The sequence below is a fragment of the Orbicella faveolata genome, unplaced genomic scaffold, assembly GCF_042242905.1.
Source record: "Orbicella faveolata isolate gen_17 unplaced genomic scaffold, um_ofav_v1 contig_26, whole genome shotgun sequence".
NCBI classification, from domain to species: Eukaryota; Metazoa; Cnidaria; class Anthozoa; order Scleractinia; family Merulinidae; genus Orbicella; species Orbicella faveolata.
Genome location: NW_028301554.1, coordinates 2431025 through 2457861, shown reverse-complemented (window position 1 = coordinate 2457861; position 26837 = coordinate 2431025). Strand labels below are relative to the sequence as shown.

Sequence of the window (26837 nt, the reverse complement as noted above, 5' to 3'; positions counted from 1 at the left end):
TCTCGGACGAAAGTACTGGGTCGAGTTCCCGGACGCCATCTTGAAGGAATCTTGGTTCGTCCGAAACAAACTCAAAGATGAGCCAAAAACAAACTCCAAGGGACTTTCTGAAGCAAATTATAGGCCGCCCTGTGGTGGTGAAGCTTAACAACGGCGTTGATTGTCGAGGTAAACAGCTTTTTTTGGCATGTGCATGCAAACCAGCTGAGAATTGATGCATTCATAAGTTGCTGTTTTCGTTTGACTGTTCATTCTATTTGTTATCAGCTGCAAACGTAAGCTTAAACAATAGGAAAGCGTTGTTAGAAGTCTGAAAAAGAAAGGCCGTTCAACATTCCCCTGAAGTTGTCAGCAATATCTTTCTAAGTTTTGTTGATACGAAAATAATCTTTAATCTTTAATCATTATTTATACACGGTAAAAATTCATCAGGTACAACAAATTCCCATAAAATGTCTAAGATCCTAAAGCTAAAATTCTAATGCTAAAATTATATTAACTAACAGCAATATTCTACTTATAAACCTGATTTCCATGAATGCCATGTGTTTAAAAATTATGATGGTGAAAGCGTTTGTAAAATTGATTTAATGAGTCAAACTCTCCAATGTTACAGGGTAAGCTGTTCCAAAGGGTTGCGCAGCTCTCACAGGGATTTGGGTATCCCCGTGTTTTGGGTAGCCCCGTGCCCAAATCCCTAGTGTTTTGGGTACCCCCGTACCCAAATCCTTAGTGTTTTGGGTAGCCCCGTACCCAAATCCCTAGTGTTTTGGATACCCCCGTGCCCAAATCCCTAGTGTTTTGGGTACCCAAAACACTGAAAGCGTAAAACTAGGGCAAGTGAAATCATCCACAATTCTGCTCAAAACCCATTTATCTTCTTACGAAACTTTGTCTCAATAAATTGAAGCATTCTTTTGCTTGATATAAACACAATTTGTTTCTGAAAATAGTCGCAATTCCTAACAGACTGTCGGCTGATCCAAGTCCGCAGTTACAACAATGTTTCACGCACTAAAGATCTTTGTATAAACATGCGCTTGTTGCCTCTCAATAACCCTTGAAATGTACGTTATTTTAAACGAGAAAGGCGCTTTTTAAACCTTGGATAGTGCGGTGATTGAATTCAATCAATATGCAAACAAGGGAGGAAAGACCTATAGAAATGCCAAACTGTAGGGGATACCCACATCCCTAGTGATATGGGTATCTCCTTCCAGAGAATCTGGTTGTCCTCGTTTCTTTAATTCATGATAGCCAAATGGACCGACCGTTAAAAGGAAAAGCAGACTTACAAAGATGAAAGTTCCAATGAGGAAAGGACTAGAAATGCCAAAATGTTGGGGATACCCAAATCCCTAGTGATATGGCTATCCCCTTCCAATATGTTTGGTTATTGTTTCTTTAGTTCAATGTAGCTAAATCGAGAGAAGATAAAAAGGTTTGCTTTGCCTTTTAATCCTCGGTCAATTTGGCTACCTTGAACTAAAGAAACGATAACAAACAAACACTCTAGAGGGGGATACCCACATCACTAGGGATTTGGGTAACCCTTTACATTTTAGCATTTCTAAGTCCTTTCCGCATTGGAATGACTTGCGTCTTTGTATTAAGTTGGCTTTTTATCTTCGGTCGATTTGGCTACCCTGAATTAAAGAAACGATAGCAACCAAACATATTGGAAGGGGATACCCATATCACTAGGGATTTGGGTATCCCATGCACTTTCCCAGTGTTCAAAGGAGTTAGTCTTGTCTACTTTATTTGCATTTTTTATAGATATCTCAGAAGAAAAAACAGCTTTAATGGCAAAATCTAATTGGAGGGATGGTCAAGGAAAGAGTGACAAAGAAATAAGTCTGAGACAAAGTTTATTTCAAACAGGCAACCGTACACAGAGGTCAATTACAGCTTGAGACCTGCGTATTGTGTGATGGCCATATCGTGGTGTTTTTGCTTGCATATTGATTTTATTCAATCCACAGGAACTTTGGTGCGTGAATGTGTTTTGTATGTCATTTATAATATTACTGCGGACTCGGATCAGACAGTCTGTTATAAATTTGGACTATTTTCACCAACTTTATGTGTTTATATCAAGATTAAGAAAGTTTTAATTTATTGAGACAAAGCTTTGTAAGAAGATGAATGGTTTTTCAGCAGAATTATGGATGATTTCACTTGCCCCAGTCTGTGGTATTTAACGCTTCCAGTGTTTTGAGTATCCCTACTGGGGATACCCAAAGCACTAGGGATTTGGGCACAGGGCTACCCAAAGCACTAGGGATTTGGGCATGGGGCTACCCAAAGCACTAGGGATTTGGGCACGGGGGTACCCAAAACACGGGGATATCCAAATCACTGTGACAGCGCCGCTGTAACTAAAACTATTTTTCATGTAGTTAGTTCTTGGAAAGGGAACAACAAGTTTGTTAACCAAGTCCCTCAGAGCATAATTTGATTCATTTTGCATTACAAATTTAGAAGTGAGGTATGCGTTAAGTAATGCAGTACATGTAAATTCCCAGTCTTTATCACATTTTGGTATTACTATGTGTTGGTTGTTTTAATTCTCAATTTGTAATTTGTAAGAATTTGTCTAATTGTAATGCACTTTTGACTGTTTTTATAGAAAAAGCACTATATAAGTAATATATGTTGTTGTTGTTGTAGGCTAAAAAGTGTTTTTATTATTGTTCCAACCACGTAACTCAACTTCTATCTGGAGTGCAACCAAAGAAAGACAGAAATAAAGCTCTGGATGACATTTTGCATGACCTGAATACTCTACTGCTGTCTTTACCTGATGGGAAAAAGGAGCAAGAGGTTAGCTAAGGCTGTCTTGGATGGATCATGTATTGCACTGGCTGATATACATATCACAGCATGTTTACATGTATTTCATGGCAGTTTATGAACCAAAGCATTATGGTACCCAGTCATTAAGCTCCCAAGTCAGTTAGTCTTCAGCCTGAGCTGTTACGGTTGTAGCTTCAATAAAGAAGTTGATTAGCCCCCAACCCAAAGTTGGTAACTCTAAAGCCCCTTTATAAGTCAACTGACTTGACTTATTCCCCTCCACTGCCTGTATGGAGCATAGGTCTATGGAAGCTGCGTGTCATCTGGTTCTGTTTCTGGTTAACTTCTCAATCTGTCTTTTCAAGTGCAAATGGAATGCATTCCTTTTTAAGCAATGACGTTTTGTGTGACGTCATCGCTTTATGCTGGCATGCAAGCATTCCTTTGGATAGTGATTTCGCATAATTTGTCGCACTTATGTCCGTGCGCTTATGTCATGAACGGTTTATCCCCCTGTGGAAGCGAAATGTACTCTGGGAGTTCTTTTGCTGCTTTCCTTTGCTCTTGGTAGGTTCAGCAGAGTGCTTTTAATTGTAGCTTTCAAATGAAGATTTAGGGGCAGATTTTGGTTTAAACAGTATTGGATAAATTTGTGTTCACTGGCAAACTCATGATAAGAACATACAGTATCCTCCATACATACAAGTTTAGATAGACAAGTAAGTCGCACAGGTGATAGGGGAAGGCTTTGTGGCTTTCCTTTGCTGTTTGTAGGATCAGCAGACTGCTTTTAATCGATATAACATGTATACAGTTAAAACAACAAATTAATTTCTGGTGAGGTAATTAGTGTTGCCAAATATTTTTACAGATATTAAGGTTACAGTATACCTTCAGGGGTGTCTCGCGCGCAAGCGATGTAGCATGTGCAGTTTAAGCTGTGGATACCTAAACCCCTATATCAAATTAAAGCTTATAGAGCTGGCTATCAAACTATACCAACAATTTTGAAAGAAAATGAATTGTCGAATTTTTCATGACCACTAAATGCGAGCGCCCGAATCACCTTTTGAAAGCTACAAGTCAGAGCGAATTTTGTTTTTCGCCAATTTAATTTTTTCCTCGATTTTAGGGCCCAAAGCGCTTAAAAAACGTGTCTGCGTTTTGGCATATTCAATTGCAGTAAAAAGTTACAGAACGTTTTCGAAATAGGATTAAAAAAATGTGGAGTGATCGTATAAAAATCGCTCTCAAAGATAAAGTATTTTGAAATTAACAATTCCCAGACACACTTTTGTAGTTTATATGTTAACCTAGCCACTGTCCAAATTTAAGAGCAATTGAACAAATTCCCTTTGAGTTATAACTGTTTGAAGTGTCTGCTTCAAGTGAAAAAATTTATTGGAGAAAACAACACTAAGAAAAATCTTCTGCTTCGCAAACCAACTCCGCCCACAAACACCTTCAACTGGGTTCTCAGATAACTAAGCCAATCAGTGCAGGGAAAATTTACTACCGTTAACCTCCTGGTGAAATTTACGCGCGAATCTCTAAAAATCTCTTGTGTTTCGCAATGCACTCAAGGAACCGAAGGCAGAGAGATAATTTTTCTGTAGCTCGGTTTTTCTTGAAGCTGGTCTGGCAAAATGGGTAAGACTAAAAAGGATACAAACACTAGAGTAACTGAACGAAGGAAACAAACAAAGGAAAGCGCGGAGAGCAACTGTGTGTGGGCAACTGTGCATGGATAATATTTCAAATGGTCTCAATGAGTCCGACGATTCGTCGATATCGGACTCATCAGAAGAGTCTCTGTCAGGATCCCTGTTATTGCTGTCAAGTTCCGAAATTTTTACAGAACCTTTCTTTTCTCTTACCACGAATATTTGCCCGCCTTATACGATAACTATAGCTTCATCCGCGTGGCGAACTTTCGCTTGTTCACTCATTGATATATTTTCATTCGTTCTTCACCGTTTGTGCTTTTTCGAACTGGTCCATGGTTTAAACGTGGTCTATGTTTACTTATAACTTAATAGAGACACACCTAATACCAAAAATGCTGGGTAGTCAGAACAACAATGCTGATCAACTGAGTAGTCAATTCGTGACATCCATATAGGTAATTCCCACGAAAATCGTCTCGGTTGATTGCATACGCACCATAGGGCCAATATTTAGCCTTTTTCAAAACATTTTTTCAGAAATTAGAGATTAGTCTTCGACCACTATTTTGACCCAAGAATCCAAATTTGAAGAAAATTGCCAACCCGAAGGTATACCATAACCTTAAGGTGTCAATTTCAGAGAGAGTACCATTCCTTTGTGGGTTTCCTTTGCAGCTTTCCTTTGCTGTTTGTAGGATCAGTGCAGTGCTTTTAATTTCAGCTTTTAAACAAAGATTTGGGGGTTGATTTTGGTTTATACAGTGTCAGATAAATTTGCGCTCACTGGCAAACTCGTAATAAGAACATATCATCCATCCATACAAATTTAGATAGACAAGCAAGTCGCACACGTGATAGCTGAAGGGTCTCTATAAAATTTACGGACTGGTAGCGCAGTTGTACTTTTTCCAGTCTTGAAGTGAATTAAATGAGCATTGTATGAGCGCTGAAATATACAGTTTACAGTAGTGATAATGAAGTCAGGGTACGATTCATTTGCAGTTTTCAGTTTTTTATGAAGTTTTGGAAATGTGTGTTTTATATTTTTTGTCAATGAAAGAGTGGTTGTGATTAAACAATTGATAATCGTTTTGTCAGGGTAAAGACAATATGAATATTCATTGATGACAAGTATACGGTTAACAACAAATTAATTTTCTGTGAGGTAATTAGTGTTGCCAAATATCTTTAAAGATAATAAGGTGTTGATTTCAGAGAGAGAAACTTGTACTTTGCGGCTTTCCTTTGCTGTTTGTAGGATCAGCGGAGTGCTTTTAATTTCAGCTTTTAAACGAAGATCAGGGGGTGGATTTTGGTTTATGTAATGTCGGATAAATTTGCACTCACAGGCAAACTCATAATAACATATCTTCGATACATACAATTTTAGATAGACCAAGCGGGTCTCACACGCGATGTGACAAGTCAAGAGAAAATGGTTTTGTCTGGGACAAGTATATGGTTAAAACAACAAATTAATTTCCAGTGAGGTAATTAGCTTTGCCAAATATCTTTAAAGATAGTAAGGTGTTGATTTCAGAGAGAGGAACTTTTCAGCAGAGTGCTTTTTATTTGGGTTGGTACATTTCACTGCCCCCTAGCACATGGACTAACAAGATGGACCTGGTACATGAACTACTTGAATGAACCACCAATGGACTACCCTAAATGTAAACCCCTAAAATTTCTAACCCAAAAGTTTAAGAATCAGTTTGTCTGCTCATATTCCAATCTTCTAGGAACAATTTTTAAACTTCATCGCTTCTGCATGCATTGCGTGCCGTTTATTTATGATATTCCCCCACGTGAGCCTCCATTGCAAGCTAGTTCCAGTCTAACACAAGAAATACGAATATGGTCTATTAACAATTTATTCCACCTACTTCTCTGCAGGTGGCAGACCACTCATGTCTTTCAATGGGAACCAAATTTCCTCTCCCCCCAACCCTCTCACCCGTGAAAGGAAAGTTCTGTTTTCGGAAACCAGAGAGTGTCAAAGTTGTTGGAAGTTATCTTCTTGGGACAGGAACGAAACCAGACTTGAATGTGGATATTGCTGTGGAGATGCCGAAGGTGAGAGGTTTTATGATTGCTTGACATTTTAGTTCATTCTTTGCTCCTCTACTGTACATGCATGTACATGTACATTGTACCTTGGAACACAATTTGAACATGGCAAGCTACAAGGGGTTGGCTAGGTACTTTCTGCAGGTTCATTCTGGAGTTCCTCCAATCTCACTGTTATCATTTTGAAAGGGAGAAATGAATGGTATTGTAATTGAACTTGTAGGTGATTGACTTGTCGTTTGTGTCGTCAGTCCAGCGCAGTGATCAGAGAGGTGGAGAGAGAGATAGCCTTTATTTTAAAACAATGGGAATTAAAGCTAAGAAGCTTTAATGGAAGGAAAGAAAAGACCATGAATGCTGTACATTCACTAGCTAGATTTATGGCTTCTCCTTCCATCTCTCACTTCCATGAAATTCAATAGCAATTGTATGTGTCTGCAAAGTCTCATCATTGTCATGCACACATCCTTTTATGTAACTTCAGTAGGATAGCCTTTCTGCATGTAAATAAGCTATGGTATATTAATATAGATCTACACTGTCAACACAAACATTCTGTCCATTTCTAGGCTGATTCTCAGAGTAGTACTACTGTGCATACACAAATACATGTAATATTGAGCACTACATGTACATTGTACATAGATGTAAATGTACAATGGTGAATGCATTATAATACAACACATGTTTCTCGGACAAAGTTGAATTCCTTTTTAAGTGTCTAGCTCGTCATATATACATGTACAGTGTGTATAACTAAGTGAAATTACGTGAAATTAATGCAGGCTTGTAATATTTTTTTGGCATTAGGAGTGTTTTCAACCAAAGGACTATCCGAACCTGAGATACCATCACAAACATGCTCTATATCTGTGTATCATAGCAGCACATTTAATGAAGAGTTCATTGTTTGAAAGTGTTCAGTTCATGCACATGAATGGTGAGGTACTGAGACCAATACTTCTGGTCAAGTCTAAAGGTTAGTAACTTAACACCGCTTAAATACTGTATGTACTCTCTCCTCCACAGAGGTTTGAAACATCTGTTTTAAAAGCCACTGTGCAAGGTGAGTGCAGGTGCAAAGTCGAATGGATCACCATCGCCCTTCATGTAACCTTGCACCTGCACTTGTATTGTTCAATGGATTAATTCTCCCCACCTGAAAAACCAATTTTAGCCTCTGCTGAGTAGCAACGTTTTCGAGTCACAGGCGTGAGATTTTTAACCTGCAAGTGCCAAGATTTTTAGAAGGCACAACTACATGTATATCAAAAGATCAAACTTTCAAAAGTTTCTTCAGGAGAACATTCCAAAGATTTCTGAGGATGTTTCCAATAATTTTTATTTCCTAAGACCAGACTCCGAAAATGTGTTTTGTTTAACCGGCCTACACCTACAGGTGCAGTAGGAAGTTTCACACAAGTGGCAAATTTGACATCTTCTTGAATAAAAAGTGCTTACAACTGATTCCTCTCATAGGTATAAAGCTGGGAAACAGTTTGTCATCAAATTGCATCCCTGTTTATCAGTGGGTACATTCAGACCTCAGAGGTTTAAGAATAATGTCAGACAGAACTGGTTCAATGGCAAGGAGGGCATGGTAGAAGATGGGGCTGGTAGGTTACAACTCTATAATTAGTTATTGGCAAAACAACCTGTGAGTCACTTTTAATTAATTATCAGTGGCTAAGATGTCAGGAAAACAAACTTTTGTAATGCAGCTGTACATTATATTGTAGCGTACAGATTGATTGTAAATCTAATCTTAATCATTTAATATTGCTCATCTCGATTTTGGAACAGTTTTCATTTTCTGGTACATTTTTTGATACTTTTACCATTAATAAACTACCATCTTGTACAAGTTGGAAGGGATGTTGGAATTGTATTGTGTTTCTCTGGGAAAAATTATTTATATTGCGTGTAGTTTGAAAGTTGTATGCTCTCCCTATGAAGGTTTTTTTGGGTTGAACCCTTCCACCCCTCCAGAAATTCCAGTCTAACTTCATACTTTTCTATAAAATATTTGGCTTTTGAGATCTTCCACAAACTGGGAATTTCCAAATTACGATGCTCTCAACAAATATAAGCTCTAGGGTGGGTATGGATATTTTCTCAAACCACACATTGGGTATAAAAAGTAACTTTTTAAACCATTGAGTACATATTATATATAAAACGTTGCTACATGTACAATAAGTATTAATATTTATTTGCAATGTTGTGGCCTCTATTAACAATAATTCTTTTCTTGTTTTGTGTTATATTTTTAGACACAGGAATACCAACACCTCATTACAACGCCTTGGTGTTGTCGGACATGTTCTTGGAGCAGCACCTTCACCATTTGTATAAGTGCATCACTGATTTCCCAAGAATGAAAGACGCAGTGGCTCTAATAAAAGTTTGGCTCATCAGTGCGAACTTGATCAGGGTTTGGCATTTTCTGTTTCCATTTTACACTTTGTCTTGTAAAATTTTATAGTTAACTTGGACTGAGGTGTAAGTGGTGACACCACTTTCTAATATTCTTTCTTCACACAGGGACGAGGCCGTTGTGGGGGTTTTTTAGCGTCTATGTTGATCTCTCATTTACTGTCAGTTAAAAAGATCAACAAGCATGTGAGCTCATACCAGATTCTGAGAGTTTTTCTGCAGTTCCTTGGTAAGCAATCAACATATGATTTCTCCTTACAACTTCATGCATTATCAAGGAGACATTAAGTGATGAGAATAAAAAGAATCATTAATAGGCTCAGCCTTTAACATGGTTTGCACTGCTCCTAGAAGTCATTGAATACTCCTGGAATTTTAAAATGTACTTTTCAGTCCCGTGGGAGGACTCATGGATAGTGCGCTTGTCTCCGGATTGAGCGGTCTGGGTTCAAGCCCTGGCTGGGGGACATTGTGTACATGTATGTTGTGTTCTTGGGCAAGACACTTCATTCTCACTGTGCCTCTCTCCACCCAGGTATATAAATGGGTAATGGCAAACTTAATGCTGGGGGTAACCCTGCCATGGACTAGCATTCCATCCAGGGGGGAGTAGAAATGCAGTGTATTCCTAGTCCCTTCATGCTACAGAGACTGGGACAAGCTTTGGTCTGATGAGCCACTTGGCTGGTATGCAGCATTTCAGGACTTAGAAAATGTCTTGAAAATTCTCTTTTTTCCAACCTACCCCTGGAAAACTTGTGGAATTTTGTAGGAGCAGAAAATTCTATCAGTTAACTTGGTAATGTTAAGTCAAATACTCAGACCGTGTTTTTTAAAGCATCAATTTTTACACCATGAAAAAGAATGCTTTATATAGTATAGTTTTATAGTAGTTTGTACCGTGAAAAACATGGAATTCCTATCTTTCCTGAGTACGTAGTGCAAACTCTGTTTTAAGAAGAATGCAATTGGATTATCAAATGATGAACAATGTAAATCTGATTTATGATAAGATGTACATTGTGCATGATTTTATCAAGGGGAATCAAGAGCATTTCTACATTTAGTATGTTTCATTAAAATGACTTTTATTATCCTTTTGTTGAGAACACCTCCAATATATGATTATTAGGACTTCCACAGACCAGACACTTAGTTGTTGACAACTATTTTGTTATCGACACCTAAATATTATGGCACAACTAAAAAATGTAACATACATGAGCTTTCGACAACTAAACGCTTAATTTTTAGTTGTCAACAACTAAGCAGTTTCCATTTTCGAAAAGGAAAACTGGTTTTAATTAGTTGTTGACAACTACGTTTTGACGAGTTTTCCTGTGTGTAGTCCTGAATCATTGGTTTAGTTGTCCACAACTATCAAAACATGACACACCTTTGACATGCTTATTGTGTTTTGAGCATGCATAGTGAATGTTCTCAAGGTCTTGCTGACCTGACTTGGACATCGACACCTAACACTCCAATGTGTGGAATGCTCGCTATGGACACAATTAGTTGTTGATAAAATTTAGTTGTCTTAAACAAATAGTTGTCAACAACTAAGTGTCTAGTCTGTGGAGGCCCTTTAAGCCTACTAAGACAAAGAAAGGAGTGTTTCCTCAATGGTGCTTAGTACATTTGGGATCCCCTGAAAAAATTGCCAGATATTTAGCTAGATGTTGTGATCTATCTGACAGAGATGACGACACTCAAACTAATAGTTCATAATTATTTCTTATTTCTGAAATGCTCGTTAAAATCATGTTAGGATCCACTGACTGGACTAAGGAAGGAATAATGATGACCAGAGAAGACATTGAAGAAGGGAATGTGGTAAGCTGATTCTGCAGATTTGAATTATATATATTAAAATACTTGCAGCTGTACACAAGATTTTTGTGGCCCACTGACTGTCAGATTAACAGGGTTCCACTACATATGAAGACATGATTGATCATCGCAGTTATATATGCAACTTAAGCAGTTGTGAAATTAAAGCCTGGAAAAAAAAAAAACAGTCTTGAGCAGGATTCAAACTCATGACCTCTACAATACTGGTGCAGTGCTCTACCAATTGACTGAGCTATCAAGCCAACTGGGAGCTGGAAACATGACCCACTCCCAGTTGGCTATTTCTTAGGTTAAACTGTACTTCCTCCATTTTCTCAGGATAGTGCACAGTAAAGCAGTTAGAGGGTTTAAAGAGGTTTTTAAAAATGTCAGATAAACGTTTTGTTGGACTGACTGTCATTTCATCATTGGCTTTCTCCTTCATGCCACAAAATGGCACTGTATACATGTAGCAGTACTCATGAGGTTTCCAAAATCAATTAGGTTTTACTGGGATGGAAGACTAGCCCATTACTCACCCTCCAGGCTTGAGCTGGGAAGACTAGGACCTTTGCCCCTTTAGTCTTGTGAATTCCCTTACAGTTTGGGCTCTGATATCCATAATAAATAATCACTGATTTCATTCAACTTCACAGCTAATCACTCAGTTTGCCCTAATCTTAGTAATTTTCCACTCATGTTGCTTTGTCACATAATACTCTTGTTCCCGGTTGCGAACACCCCTAAGTCAATCCGTCAAACTCCTGTAGGCCAGACCCCCAGGGACTGAAGTCCCAACCAGCAAAGCTCTCACAGTCAATGACACATGCAGTCTTCGATACCACTACAAGTTTAAAAAACTGTTTCTTTATTTTGTCATTCTTACAGCCTTCCCCCAGATTTTCATTTAGGGTTTGATGTCGTGTTTGTTGATCCATCTGGCTACCTTAACTTGTGTGCTGGAATGAGGGTGGCTCAATACAGGAAAGTAAGTGAACTGTGTTGTATTAACCATTACCGTGCCCAAATTTGCAATTAGCCAATCAGAAGCCATGTCTACTGTCCTTAGGATATAAGAATCTTCAGTTGTCACATTTGTCAAGACTTGCGACATAATGACACAGAAAAGATGTCATTCTGCCATCATCAAGGATTGTACTTTTCATGATTATTTCTCTGATTAATTCTCAGCTGCAGCATGAGGTCAGGTTGTTGCTGGAATTTTTGGACAGTAGTTTTATGGACAGCTTTGAAGTGCTCTTCATGAAGCCAGTGCCATTTATACAAACATTTGATCAATTTTTACAGTGAGTACAAGCATGTCAATGTTGTTGATTGTTGATTTAGCTGACATTGAATTTTAATTTCACATACAACTTTAAATGTTCAAGACTGAGTTTAAAGAACCCTGAGATTCACTGATGGGACAGAGAAATTACCAACAAGTCAACCGCCATCAAAACATGATAGATTTTATTGCTAAATGTACGTGTAGGCAATACAGGAAATTTAAAATAAAAATAAATTGTTTTCAATTTTCTGTACACATATGTACAATTTCAGTGAAATTATTTTGATCATGGTTCGTCATATTGCTGGGAAGGATTTTTGTCAAAATGTGCTGTTCCAGAAAACATACATATTCCTCCCACAGATGGGATTGAATTTCCTGGGGGTGTGGTGGGGGTTAGGAGGTTTCTGTGAAACCAAAAAGTTTAAAGAAATGTAGGAAGCTTAATTGAAATTAAGGGGTGGGAGGTCTTGGAAAAAAATCCCTTAACTGTGGGGGGACGTATGGATATTTTTTTGAAGTACGCAATCTGAGGGTTCCATGGACAGAACTTGAGGTCCAAGTTTGTGTTAACGATTCACCCATGCTCAAACACTTTTCTTGCAAACACTTCAAACACTTTCTCTGGTCTGCAGGAGAAATGATCTTCTCCGTCACCTTATTGATCATCCAGGAGACTGGACCCCAGTTGTCACTGATTGGCTGCTTCATCTTGTCACTAGAGGCCTGGGAAAGAGAGTAGAGATGCTTTACTTCAAACCACAAACTCTACTTCAGGTGAATTAAATTTAGGAGATCATCAGGGGAACTGCATTTGTCTTGATATTTTAGCCACTTCTTCCAACTAGTACTATAAGAAATGTCTGTGGCTGAGTAGAGAGAAGTTGTTGTTCACGATGGAGTTTAACTGAGGCGGTTGTTTGCATGCTATTAAATAAAGATTCTTTAGAAGTTCATATGTCACATTTTGGAAATCGTTTGGATGTCATTGGTACTTTTTGAGAAGTCTTTGTGTCAACTGGGATCTATTCATGCATTATAATTTTCAGCAATCTTTGCAGTAAATTTTCCTTGCATTCAACAATTAGTGCTTAAATTATCTTGATACAAAGCAACATGGAAACTACAACATACATGTATTTGTTTTGAAATTTATTCATTCCATCATTCACTGTAATCTTCAATTGCCAGAATTTTTATAATAAATTTGCCGTAGATTTACAACAGTTAGTGCTGAAACTCTTGATATTAACAACAAAAATTATGAATTCATCAGAATTTTACCATTTGGTTAGTATTATAAATTGATGGTTAGTTAAAGCATGCAAAGGTTATCTACATGTATACGCCCAGCTAAATCTTATTTTCTAAGTGTAATACCCTTTTGCCGCTATAGGGAATTAGTTTTTAGTATGTAATGAACCACTGTGGATTTAGATTCTTTATGTAGTTAACACACGGTGTGTTGTTTCAAACTTGTGGTCTTTTAATGTAGTGGCCTGTGAACAAAGCTCCACTCTCCAGAAGTCAAAGCAGTGTGACACTGGGCTTGTTATTGAATTCTGACCATGCAGATGCCGTGCTTGACACAGGACCCCCAGCTGACAGTAGTGAGGTCAGTGGTTATCTGTTCTATTGGCATGTACTCTGTGTATTGTAATCAATGCATATAGGACCCTGAGCTGACAGTACTGAGGGTCAGTGGTTATCTGTTCTATTAGCATGTGTTCTGTGTAGTGTAGTCAATGTACAGGTCAGTGGTTATCTGTTTTATTGTATGCACAGTGTATGCTGCTAGTTGTTAATTCAGCTCCTAGTCTGAGGGTCAGTGGTTATCTGTTTTATTGTATGTGCAATGTACGCTGTTGTTAATTGTACATGACCCAACAAATTGATAGAAAATTTATAATGATTTGGTTGGAGCAGTGGGAATTGACCCATTGGAATTCCATATGTTGACACCCAACATATGTACATTGTAAATTAGCCGGAACCCTGACATACAGTACAATGTATCCAGCTTTCAATATCAGAAAAACAAAATGAAACAAAGTTTTCAGCTGCAAATGAGATACAAATGTATATTGAGAAAAATCTGATCTGCTTCCTGTACCTTTAAGTTCCATCCAGCCTCCCCTCCCTTTGCCTGTGTGTCCTCCCCCCCCTGTGGAGTCTCAGTTGCCACTTGATAATACTTTTTTATTTACTTTGCCTTTAGTTCATAAGGGATGGATCTTGATGGTTGTAGGGGATTGGACAATTGCCAAAATGGAAGTAAAAAGACTGAAAAAGTCCTTGTGACCTTAGGATCCTGTGTTTGCTGAAAAATATCCTTGGTGAACTTAAGGGTGGGAAAAAATCTTCATGTTTGGTTTCCTCCTCCCAAAGGAAAAGATTTGTTCCTAAACTGCACATGACGTATTTTCACTTGTTGTTATTTTTTTGTCCTGGCAGGCTCCATCTTTCCATGCATTTTGGGGTGAGAAATCGGAGTTACGCCGATTTAAAGATGGTTCTATTCTTGAGGCGGTGGTTTGGTCCTGCAACAGCATGGCAGAGAGAAGAACTATCTGTGGGAGAATTATTAAACATCTTTCCCCCTTCCACCCTCCACCTTCTTCACCCCCCTCCCCTGAAGCCACCTTTAACTGACCCACTAGCATGGGGAAAGTTTATTAAAACTCAATTTTTTTTTGTAGACACGGTGGTGTTGATCCAGCATTGCTGACTTTTGTTGCGAATCAGCTGGACTGTGTACTGCAGACACATGGTGCATCATGTGACAGTGGAACAGGTGATGAAGAAGCTCAGAGAGTGATTCAGGTGTACAATGCTTTGTGTAAACAGATCCGTGCATTGGATTTGCCACTCAATGTCAACTTGATTCAGGGAATTAGCTCTGTTTTCAGGGGAGCAGAGGTAGGGAAAACACTTAGGAGTTTTGTGATCAACATCCAGTTTCCCCTTACAATGTCAGTACAGTCTCAAGCAGTCAGGTGCTGAGAATAAAGAAAACCATCAACAAGGAAAACTGATAAAGATCAGTTCCATTCCACAGAATGTTTATCGGTTCCTGGCAAAGATGTTACAAGCAATTTGCCTTATACTGTAAAATGACGATAGTAAGATTTTTGCTTATTTTGTTCAAAAGGCTTTTTCTTTGGACGGCTTTCAGTGGGGATGCACATTTTACATGCAGTGGAAAAATTTTACATTTCAAAACTTGCCAGGCTTGTATTTGGAACAAACTTGAAGACAACGAAAAATTTTGTTACATTTTAATACATGTACATGAAAGAATGCTTAATGGTAAGCCACTCTAGGGATAACAATAAGAAGCACAAAACAAGGGAAATATCAAAACTCAAAAAACGTTATAGCAGGGTAGTTGGTAAGCCTAACAATTTTCTTTTTGCCTTAGAAGGCTACATGTGAAACAAAGTAACCCTAAGCTTTGCATTTGAGAGGCCTTACTTACACTGTAGACAAAAGTATGCACATAAGAAAGATTTATGAGGCTTTGTTGTTCTTCTGTCTAGGTTTTTCCACCAAGCCCTTGTTTTAAAAATAGCAAAGTTAAGCCACAAATTGGTGATGAAAAGTTGGCGTGCAATGTACTCCTTCCTTCGGAAATAAAACACACAATTTGGTGTCCAGCCATGGAAGGTGAGATTCTATAAAAGAACATTTTTCTTACAATGGCTGCGACTTCACAGCACCTTAGTTTAATAATAATAGTAATGGTAATGGTAATAATAATAATAATAATAATAATAATAATAATAATAATAATAACAACAATAATATTAATAATTGGTATTATTATTATTATTATTTTAATGAACTTTATTTACTGAGGGTGACACATGACAGTATGAACTGATAAGCTAGTGACCCTCTGTGCTAAACATCTATGAGTAATTATAAAATAACTTAGAATAGTACAAAGTATGAATATTAATTGCAAAAACATCTCTACATCTACAGTTAAAATATCTATAAAATTAATTATTCAGAATTAAAAATTAATTCAAAGCACATGAATATCTCTATTCACAACACTATGCTAAGAAATGGTTTTTTCATGGCCGAGCTAAAGGAACCGATGGTGTCCTTTTAACGTATTTCTAGAGGAATTCCGTTCCAGAGCTTTGCCTCATGAAATTGAGAGGTCCTGCTTCCTTCCGTTTCTCTGTTCTACCACGGACACATTAAATTATAATTCGCGTAAGCTCGTGATCTAAAGTTCATAAATTCCAATACAATTATGATATATAAGGGCCTCCAAAGACTAGACATTTAGTTGTCGACAAGTATTTGTTATAGACAATTAATTGTGTTCCATGCGAGCATTCCACACTATGGAGTGTTGGTTGTCCATACCTAAGTCACGCCAGCGAGAGCTTGGGAAATGACGTTCACTACGCATGCCCAAAACACAAGACGCATCCTCAAATGTTTGTCATGTGACTCCCAAAAAACGGTCAAATCGTACTTGCCGACAACTAAAGCAGTTTCCCTTTTCGAAATGGGAAACTGCCTAGTTGTCTTCAACTAAAAATTTATCGTTTAGCTGTCGACAATTCATCTCACACACTACGTTTTTTTAATTAGTTGTCGATAACATTTAGTTGTCCACAGCTAAGTGTCAAGTCTGGAGGCCCTAACAGAAGGCCCTAACAGAAAAATAGTCATGAACAAGCTAGTGAGTAGCGTGTATAGATTATGGCAATAAAAACATTGTGGAAAATTGAAAGAACTACTTTCTCTAAGAGTAATGTATTGTGCTGTCAGCAAGTTAGAGTTGCTTGTTGCTCTTTGTTTGAAGTCTTGCAGACTCGAAAATGTAATTATGGAGACTGATAGCAATAACACATTAGTATAACTTCAGATGTGGCTAGCAGGTTGGGTTTTATAAAAAACAGTAAAAAAACAGCCTCTAGTATTTCATGAAATTGAAACTTGACAGAGTTGTTATTTCCGATAAATAGCCAAATAAGATTGTAAAAATTGAGCACAGTTGGAATTACGAAAGGTATATCTCTGGAATTTGTTTAACTTTAACCTCTCCAATATCTACAGTTTTCAACGTTTCAATGATTTTATATCTTGTAAGCTGTAATGAAGCATTCCAAAAGAAGAAAGAAAAAAAATGGAAACCTAAATCTGACTAGTGGAAAATCTGGCGAGTTAAAAACTCAGTGTTCTGGCTGGTAAAATCTGACATGCCACTAGCCTGTATTAAAAAGTTAATCTCCATTCCTGAAATGTCTTTTGTGTTTGATGCTGTAAATTTAGTTATTTTATGTTAAAGGAAAAAGTCTAAAGCTCTAGCTTTCTCCAAGTTGTTTTACAGTTCGAGACCAGTGGTAAATGGCCGGATGATCTAGCTACTATTCAACACATTAAAGCAGCTTTTCACATCAGACTTGCTAAGTTGCTGAAAAGCGAGTGTTCGCTTGTAACTGCGGCTTCGCCTCAGCATGTAGATGTTCTCAAGGTGAGTAACTGAAAAATTTCGGTTCAAAGGATTAACGCGTCAACAAAACCAACTGGCTTTCCACAAATAGGATTCATCTAAGGCCTCGTCCACACTGCGGCGAAGAAATTCGAAAACCAATCTTTATTTCTACGGTTAGGTCTGCAGTCGACACTAGTCCGTCCTGAAAACGGAGCTTTTTGAAAACTCTCTTCAAACGGGAGGAACTTGAAAACGCCGGCTTTGCATTTTCTTGTGAACAGAAAATAATTTGAAAACGGAACTTTTCAAAAATAGATGACGTCACGATAATCATGTGATTTCCCCGCCCCAGTTCTCCTCAAACACAAATCCAAAATGACCGGTGATTGTTGCGTTTTCCAATTTCTCCTGCTTAGTACTGTGGACGGTAAATATTTGATGCGTTTTAGGAGTGAAAAGGCCGTTTTGAAATTGTTGTCCGGCGTCGTGTAGACGTTGCCTAAGTTATTTGACATATAACCTGCAATCAGGCGTTCTTTACTTTCACGGCAGCAAAAAAAGATTGTCTGTTCACAGGTTATCATAGCGCTGTTATTAACCCATCAGGACCTTTACTTTACAACAGGAAAGAATGGTTTTGGGTATTTTTGACATTGTTTTTGCTTGTTTTCCGACCACTTGTATTATCAAACCAACAAAAGTCTCGTCCGCTGGAAAGGAAATTTCACGTGCGATATTCTGCCACGTGATTGGCTAACGAATTTGGAAAGCCTACTAAATGATAGCGGTCTTACTAACAATATTTTTCCGCCTCACTGAAGAGTCCGCTTCCGTGACGTGAGGGGTGCAAACTTGAGTGGGTCCAACTTCATTGGGATCGAATCAGACACCTCTTTATCGCGCCTTGGTTGGTGGTGCTTAATTTGAAATGTGAGCTGATGAGAACCTTCCTAGCATGCAATTCCTGTGTTTTTCTCCGGCAGGATGGCCTTGTATTTAGAATCAAGATTATGCATTACCGGGAAATGGTGTTGCTTCAAAAGAATGAAATCACACAGGAGCTTAAAACAGATTACGAGAAGACAGCTAAAGAACTGGAACGAGAAATAACGCATTTGCCGCTCTTAACAAGCACACTCCATGGGTAGGTATTGTTCAGAAATACTCTTCTACGTCTACACATACACTTAGTTAAGTCGCTAAAACTCGTAAGATGTCACACCAACTGTAAAAATCTGAATAAAAAATAACACAATGGGATATCAAAAAAATTAAAACATGAAAAATCCATAATAAAACTAATAGAATGAAATATTAATAACTAACTAACCGTGATTCAAAGCTACCTAGGTCATTGAGTTTGTGGAATAAACCACTCGCTTGGTTGATAAGACACATGTATCCTTTCTATTTTGGTCAAAATTCACAGGAGCGTGTATGTTTGCGAGTGACAAACCAAACTGGCAATGCCTCATTTGTACTTATCATTTCGTTTTGCTATTTGTTTTTTTTTTCCAGCATACAACAGCATTACCGCAGATTTACCGGAACTATCCGTTTGTCCAAACGCTGGGTGGCCGCTCAACTGATGGCTGATCACGTGACTGATGAGTGTATTGAGTTACTGGTGGCTTCTCTCTTCCTCTCCCCAGCCCCCTTTACTCCTCCCGGGTAACGCAATAGACCACCTCCGGCTGAGTTTCTTTACGTCCCTGTGAGGACTAGAGAAGAGTCTTTTTCGGAATCATTTGTTGCACCAACGTGTTGATTTTCTTGTAAATCGAACTCAATTTTATATGAAATGTTTTAAACAAGGACTCGTTGTGAAACAGAGGCAAAAGGCAAGTCGGAAATGGAGTATTAATTTAACATTCCAACATGGAAATGAGTGTTCTTAGAGTTGCAAATTCTCTTCTCAAACTCATTCATAATTCATCAAGTTAAAATAAAGAAAATTCACAACCACGAGGGAGATTTGGATACCAGCTCTTGATTAGCATAGATTTTGACGATTTTACTTCTCCGTTTACTCCTTAGTTTTTGTTTTGATTGGGAAGATATATTAAACACTCGAGAGAGTGTTTCATCGGCTATCCAAACACCTTGAATTTCGTCAAAAATACATCGCTGCGCGTCGTATTTTCAACTCTAGTCAGTTAATGTGTTGTTTTCGAATTAGTACCTCTTAGATTTGAAAATAATTTTAAGCCACGCCCTCTAAACAGGATCCTGTTACCTCTTAGAGATTCTTTTTAACATTTCCGACGATCACCGCTGTCCTTTTGACATGGGAGTGCCCACGGGCTTTGCAGAAGTCGATCGACTCTCGCCTACTTGGCTTTCTTCCTCACGAATAAGTGCACTTGAAATGATAAATACGTATTTACTGCAGAAAATTTGTTCAGTTTACACAATACTCCTTCTTACAGGTCTCCCCTGGTTGGATTTCTCCGATTTCTTCGCCTTCTTTCTTCAACCGACTGGGAAACAACTCCTGTCATTCTAAATTTTAACAACGACATTTCTGGTGAGTGAATGAGGTTTCGTTATTTATCGTTCACTTCTTCAATTTTTTTTTTTTAACAAGTTTCAAGCGAGAAGGGTTTGGAATTGAAGAAAGCAGTCATTTTAGAAATTGTGGTGACCAAAAATCAAATTCTCCCGTGTCAATTTGAAGGGGATATATGGACAACAGTGAGAAGAATTGTCATGTTGATCATGACTCTTGAGGGAAGTCGTAACCGAAAGCGTAATTGGCTTGTTGTTTTCGCTGCAGCGACTTAGAAACTGTGATGACCAAATGTCAAATTTTCCTATGTTAATTTAAAGTGAATGTATGAACAACAGTGAGGAAAATCGATATGTTGACTCATTAGACAGTGTTAACCACCAACTTAGAAACTGTGGTGACCAACTGACCAAAAATCAAAGTCTCCCATGTTTATTTAAAGAGAATGAATAAACAACAGTGAGGAGAATCGATATGTTGATTCTTGGACGTGTGGAAAATGCTAACGTAAGTGAACTTGTGTTGTTTTTCTCAATAGTGGCTGACTACCAAGAAATATCCTCCAAGTTTTGCAAAAACAGAACGCAACTTCCAGCAATATTTATCTCTACTCCAAAGGACAAGTTCAGCTCTATGTGGACCAAAGATAAGCCTTCTAAACAGGTCAGTTGATTTGTTTGGACTATTTCGCTTAGTTTTGACTTTCATCGTTCATTTAGTCTATTGTGAGGATGTGAGGATGTTCTGCACCGAAGAATTAACTGTAGATCAGCCCGAAGTTCGCACTGAAAAGAACTGAGAAAATTGGATTTTTGTTCCTTATAGAATTGCAAAACACCAAGGTTAACGTGCGTTCCAAACTACCAGTAGATAGAACGTCTTGTCCATTATTTAGAACAGTATCTATACTTGAATCAGTATTTACATATTATGTCTTTCCCGCTATAGATTGTCAACAGACTCTCTGTGCTGGCAAGGGAGTCACACTTGATCGTGGAACGTCAAATTCAAACATGCGCACTACAGCCAACCGATTTCAAGGTAAGACGATGACCTGATGACTGAGGCGTCACCTTGGTAACTGTCAAAAGTTGAACCCTAATTCCTTTCGAGTAAGGTACTTTCCAACAGTATCACCGGTAGGGGTTTCTCTAAGTTGTTGTTTTTGTATTTTTTTGACAAGTTATGTCTGTCATACAATTCAAATTAAGTAAGGTTCCATTATCCCAAACACAAGTTAGCCACTTTGCAGCACGTGATGCCTTATGCAAAGAAGGATTTTACACGACTTGTCTAAGAATGGTGTATGGCACACTGCCCCACCCACCCGACCCCTTATTCTTTGCACGACCCTCACCCAAGACAGACTTAGCGTATTGCCGATATTCAGCAAAGAAGACCATGCTTATACAGTAAAAGCCCGCCTGTAAGAACCTATTGGTTTAAGAACCTACTGGCAGAAATTTGCCATTTTAATACCCAAAGATATAAGAACCTGTTAAGCCAAGCAAGATCAAGCAGGCTCGATTATGTGAATTACGGTAAAACATTTTCACCAAGGAATGTGAATTTGAGAGGGCAAATTTGTGTTACAAGAAAATACCTGATACGGTAGTGAATAAGTACTGCATATTTAAGGAGCAAACTCAATTTTATTGATTTTTCTGGTAATCAATAACTATATCTCCCTCATGGAAATTAAGAACCCAAATAAAAACCTACTTAACCTCGAATGCCAAAAAGCTACCTCAAAATACAAGGAACTATTTTGCCAGACTTCAAAAAATGTTGGTTCTTACCCGCGGGTCTTCACTGCAACTCTTCCACTCCTGTCTTTACTTTCCTCAGCAAATCTTCCGCCCGCCTTTGGATCACTATGACGTCATCATCCATCTGCACAGTCGTCTTCTCCCTCGTAGAACCCAAGCCCTTGATAAAGGGAAACATCCGGCAGAAGCCTCGTTTTCACGTCCTTCAGTTTTACTTCCGGTCGTAAACTTTGATCCTGCACAGTTGTATCTTAAAGAACTTAAGGTAAGGAAAGATTCGACGAGCAATCTTAAGCTGTTTCTGGCGTAATTTGAGTAATCCTAAGTTACGAAATTTACCCTGCAGAATATGGAGCAAACATTTGCCTTTTTGATCTTAACACCCTGAGAAAAGCCTCTGGAAGTAGTTATATATATATGTTTCTGATCCAATGAACGAAATGTCAAATTTTATTTGCAAGGAATATTCGGTAAATAACGGAAGTGAAGTTATACCCACTGCAATCTGACAAATACTCTGTTTCCTTGGTTTCTCTGTTTTGTTTTCTTCCAGGATGCTTTTTCTGACATTGCGCTGTTCTTTCACGATGTGTACGGAGGCGACTTGATAGGAATTCTATGGAAGCCTCAGAGTTTTGTGCCGGCCCCGTTCAAGGTACAGGTAGCATTTAGAGTCTTTTATCCTTCAGTCTTAGTATAGATTAATTTCTAGATTCTCCATACCGTGTCCTGTGGGAGGCACGGTGGCTTCACGGTCAGTGCGCTCATCTCCGGATCGAGCGGTCCGGGTTCGTGCCCTTGCTGGAGACATTCCCTTCTGTCCCTGGGCAAAACACTTCACTCTCTCGGTGCCTCTCTTCACCCAGGTGTATAAATGGGTACCGGCAAACTTATTGCTGGGGGCAACCCTGCGATGGACTAGCATCCCATCCAGGGGTAGTAGAGATACTTCTAGTCGCTTCATGCTTCAGAAACCGGGATAAGCTCCAGCTGATAGACCTCTTGGCTCGTATGTAGGATTGACCTTTTACCTTTACCATACCGTGTCATAACAGTTTAAAGTACTCGCGTCATAAATGTGAATGACTGTAGCATCAGAGATAAAACTGGTCCTCACTTAAACATCGTTTCCCCAGTTTCTTTGTTTGGGTTCTGTCTGCCTAAACCAACGTTGGCATGGTAACAAAAGCCAGGTCGACATCTACAGCTATCAAACTGCATTGTCACGATCAACGAAACTTGTTTAGCTTAGCGAAAACCTGTTTATCTGAAACCCCTTTCGTGAAAAACAAGTTGGTAATTTTTATTCCTTTGTTCGCATAAGGGCGCGTTCCATTCAATCAAAAATTTCGGAATTTGCGTAATAGGAACTAATGGTACGGAAATATCCGGGGGAAGTTGCCAGGAAATCCAAAAATTATTGGTCCTCGGGCAATTTCTTCTTCTTAAGTCTCGTCCCTGACAGGAACTCAAAGTTCACATTTTTCGTCTGAGCTGCACCGAAACTATTTCAATCATTCTCAAAATAGACGCATTTCAATCATGATTCATACAAAGCCCCGCCTGATGTGAACGCTTTTCCTGATGAAACATTCATTAGTTATTAGACCATCTACCCCCTACCCCGTCAAGTCTCCCGTTTTATGCTGGCGTCCAGCTCTCGCGATTTTACCCGCGCGTTCAACGATCGAATAAAAATACAAGAAAAAATGGCTGCGAACAGTCTAATGTTTTATTCGAGATTAGTCTAAACATGTTTATTCCTAATGTGAACGCAGTATGACATGTTCCTTATCTCGAACCAAGATGTCCTAAGGATCTGGACACGAAGTTCCCATGTTCTATGTCAACGTTTCCCCACCCCCCTCAGCTAAAGTCGGAACAATGTCGTAACGTGGCATAAAGGAATCTAAAACGTTACCAAGTTGAAGCGGTATGGGGCGGACATAACCCGAGTAAAACAAGTTTTCCAGTCAGTGGAATTCATAGAAAATAGATCTGTAAACGAGTGATTAGAATTTTATATCTACCAACCCTAGAACTTGATGTGTCAAATTCTTTTACTGCCGGTTTTCATGTGACGTGGCCATATTCCAAAATTAAAAATTACCTTTCCATTTTCAGGTTTCAGTTTCATCATATAAAAGACCCTTTAGAAACTTGACATTTTAAAATGTCTTAGCTCGACAGGGTTCTTCGTTTTGTAACTGTAGGACACATTTGAATTTCCTAGCCAGGCTGTCGCGTAGGTCAAAAGATGAGTTCTCGCTTTAGTTTTTGCAAACTGAACAGTTCTTGCACTAGAAGAATTATTTATTTCAACGTGCCGGAGCTCAAGAGTAATAACGCTTCGTTTCAATAGCGAAACTCAACGACAGATGTTTCTGTTACTTTACGGCCGCCATGTTGGTGCCCCTCCGAGGGGCACCAACATGGCGTCTCCATTATATCATCGATGTGTCATATCCCAGATTCTTGACTTAATTTACTCAATGGTTACGATTTTTGGTTTTGATCACATGACCAGTGAAAACCAGCAATTGCCACTGTTTTGTCTCCTTATCCTTTCCTGTTGATTTGTAATTTGTTTACGTTTTATCAGGTGTTGCACGCGCAGTGCAAGATGCCATTAATCAATCCTCAAACGGCTGAAAAGGTTGGTAACTAGATATATATAAAATAGCCTCCATTTGGCGCGAAAATATGCTCGGATATTTGTCCGCCGACATTATTTGTTCGGAGAAGCGCACAGGTTTCCGAGAGCGTAGCTCGAGGAAAACTGTGAGCTTTGAGGAACAGATAATTTCCGCGGACAAATATCCGAGCATATTTTCAAAGTCAAATGAAGGCTATTGTGTTTACATGTATTATCCTTCAAATGTTTTTCGCAACACGCGCAGTTTTGAAAAGTGGGAAATATTCTCGGATATTCCCCAGTTTTGGCTGGGGATTATTAGGTCACGTGAGGCGTTTAGACTAATCGCGCGTGTCAAAATGTTTCATGAATTATAAGTAATGCTAATAGGACTGAGTGGAGTCCAATTCGGTGATATCTATGTACTTCGTAAATGGACTAAGAGCATAAACGGGGATCTCGACGGAAAACTAAAAGGAAAATATCTCACAGCAGGAGAATGGCACCATAGAAAGTATTAAATTGACCCTTTTTTAACGTCCGGTCAGCCTTCCAATTTGTTTTATGGTGTAAAAGGTGAAGGTGATATACTTCTCATGGGATAAAAGTTAACTTTTTTAGAAGTTAACTATGAAAATAGATTGTTTAAAATAGATTGTTTTTCAAAATTCCACGAAATCTCCTTCACTTTTGTAAGAAACCCCAACCCTCACCCCCACCCCCACCCCGAACACCCCACCTCCACCTATAAAAACGCAGCAAAAGTGAATGATCCCAGAGGGTAATCAAAACTCCAACCAAAATATGCAGCCGAAGCGAAGCGCGGGGAAACATGAAATCAATGCCAAGCGCGGGAAAACATGCAAACGTTGCCAAGCAACAAAAAGCATCCAAACGCTGCGAAGCGCGGGAAAAGTTGCAAACGTTGCTAAACGGGATAAAGCATGGAAACATTGCCCAGCGCGAGAAAATATGGAACTGATGATAAGGGTGGGAAAACGCGCGGAGGTAAATTGGTTTCCCCAATTGGTTTCCCCTTTGCTCCTGATTGGTTGAAAACTCAATATGTTTGTTCAGGTTGCTAAGATTACGATGTAGCTTTCGAATGCTTTTGACAATCAATCGAAAAACCGTTTTATTGAGATATTCTCGACTAACGTTTTCATAGGAAAGCAACTGTTTAGTTGTGGTGATAACTTTTGATGCTGTTGTTGTTTTGGTTGTTGCTGTCGTCGTTGTTGTTGTTGTTTTAAGTCTTTTTGTGTATTCAGTCCAAACAGGGCCAGACCTTGGTCATCCCGAACATATCAGCCATCTTGTCTGATTTTCAGATCATCGGAGAGGGACTGGTGAAGAAGATCGAAGTGTTGAAAGCGTGAAAAGAGAGAGGACAAGCGTGACATGTAAAAGTGAAATAATAAAGCTTTGATCGAATCAAAAACACCTTTATTAAAGGAATCGAATACCTATAATTACACTTCCATCTATTTGATTGCAATGAAAGCAGATAACCCTATATATTTAGAGTCTTCTTCGCAACCGCTTTTTAGGATATCACTGTTAAGCGTTGCATGACATCCCAAAAAGACGGCTGCGGAGGAGACTATGTATTTTAAGTTATCGCAACGAATTAATTGTCTAGTACACCTAGTACTTAAACATTTTAACCTTTTTAATCTTTTCCTAGTACTCAGAGTCAGCTTGTTTAAAAAATGACCAGAACTGTTCTGGTCTCCTTCAAAGCCGTATAAAGTTGGTCACGCAATGCTCCTCCCCAGTAACGGCCCGGAGTGCGTCATATAAAAAGGCGACATTACTGGCGCTTGGGTTGACGATGAGACACGACTTTTGATTGGCGTACAGGGAACATTTTGGCGTCACATACTCAGGAATATTTGAGCGAAGCTGTCACTGGCTAAGACGCGCAAACGAACGTGGTTCAGGTTGAAGCAGCTGTTATTGGGAAGAACCTTTGCGTGACCTAAAAATATCGGCTGTCAAGAAGACTAGAATTGTCAGAAAGTGAAATGTTTTGGGTGAACTTGGATGATACCTAACAACCCACTTTCGAAGCACAGAAGGCTTTCACTTGCTTATATTAAGCTTGTGATAACACTTGTGCTTTACACGAGTATTCAGATTACTCTAAAATTCTGCTTATTATTCCCCACGGTTTCCCCACCCCCCTCCCACTTAAAGATCCATCTCTATATAAAAACTATTTCAGTTGTAAGATACTAGAAGCCCTTGTCTACTTTTTCTTGTTTCATTGATGTAATCACTCATATAACAACGGGTCGTGAGTTCGAATTCTGAGTACAATGAAAGCTAACTGAATGATTTACTGTACTGAAAACGCTGATTGCTTTG

The 26837-nt window shown here is 38.7% G+C and overlaps 1 pseudogene across 1 annotated transcript; it reads left to right on the top strand.

Annotated features, from left to right (window-relative positions):
* On the top strand, nt 1-25939 carry LOC149107622 (nucleolar protein 6-like; annotated as a pseudogene). Its single transcript, XR_016209273.1, has 26 exons — nt 1-168; nt 1780-1993; nt 2674-2826; nt 6360-6539; nt 7344-7516; nt 8013-8149; nt 8807-8967; nt 9078-9198; nt 10741-10818; nt 11702-11790; nt 11994-12108; nt 12692-12870; nt 13589-13708; nt 14548-14692; nt 14789-15012; nt 15633-15759; nt 17439-17593; nt 18538-18698; nt 19073-19225; nt 19984-20081; nt 20602-20726; nt 21012-21104; nt 21912-22097; nt 22386-22487; nt 24435-24488; nt 25739-25939. The product of XR_016209273.1 is annotated as a nucleolar protein 6-like (transcript).
* The last annotated feature ends 898 nt before the right edge of the window (nt 25940-26837 follow it).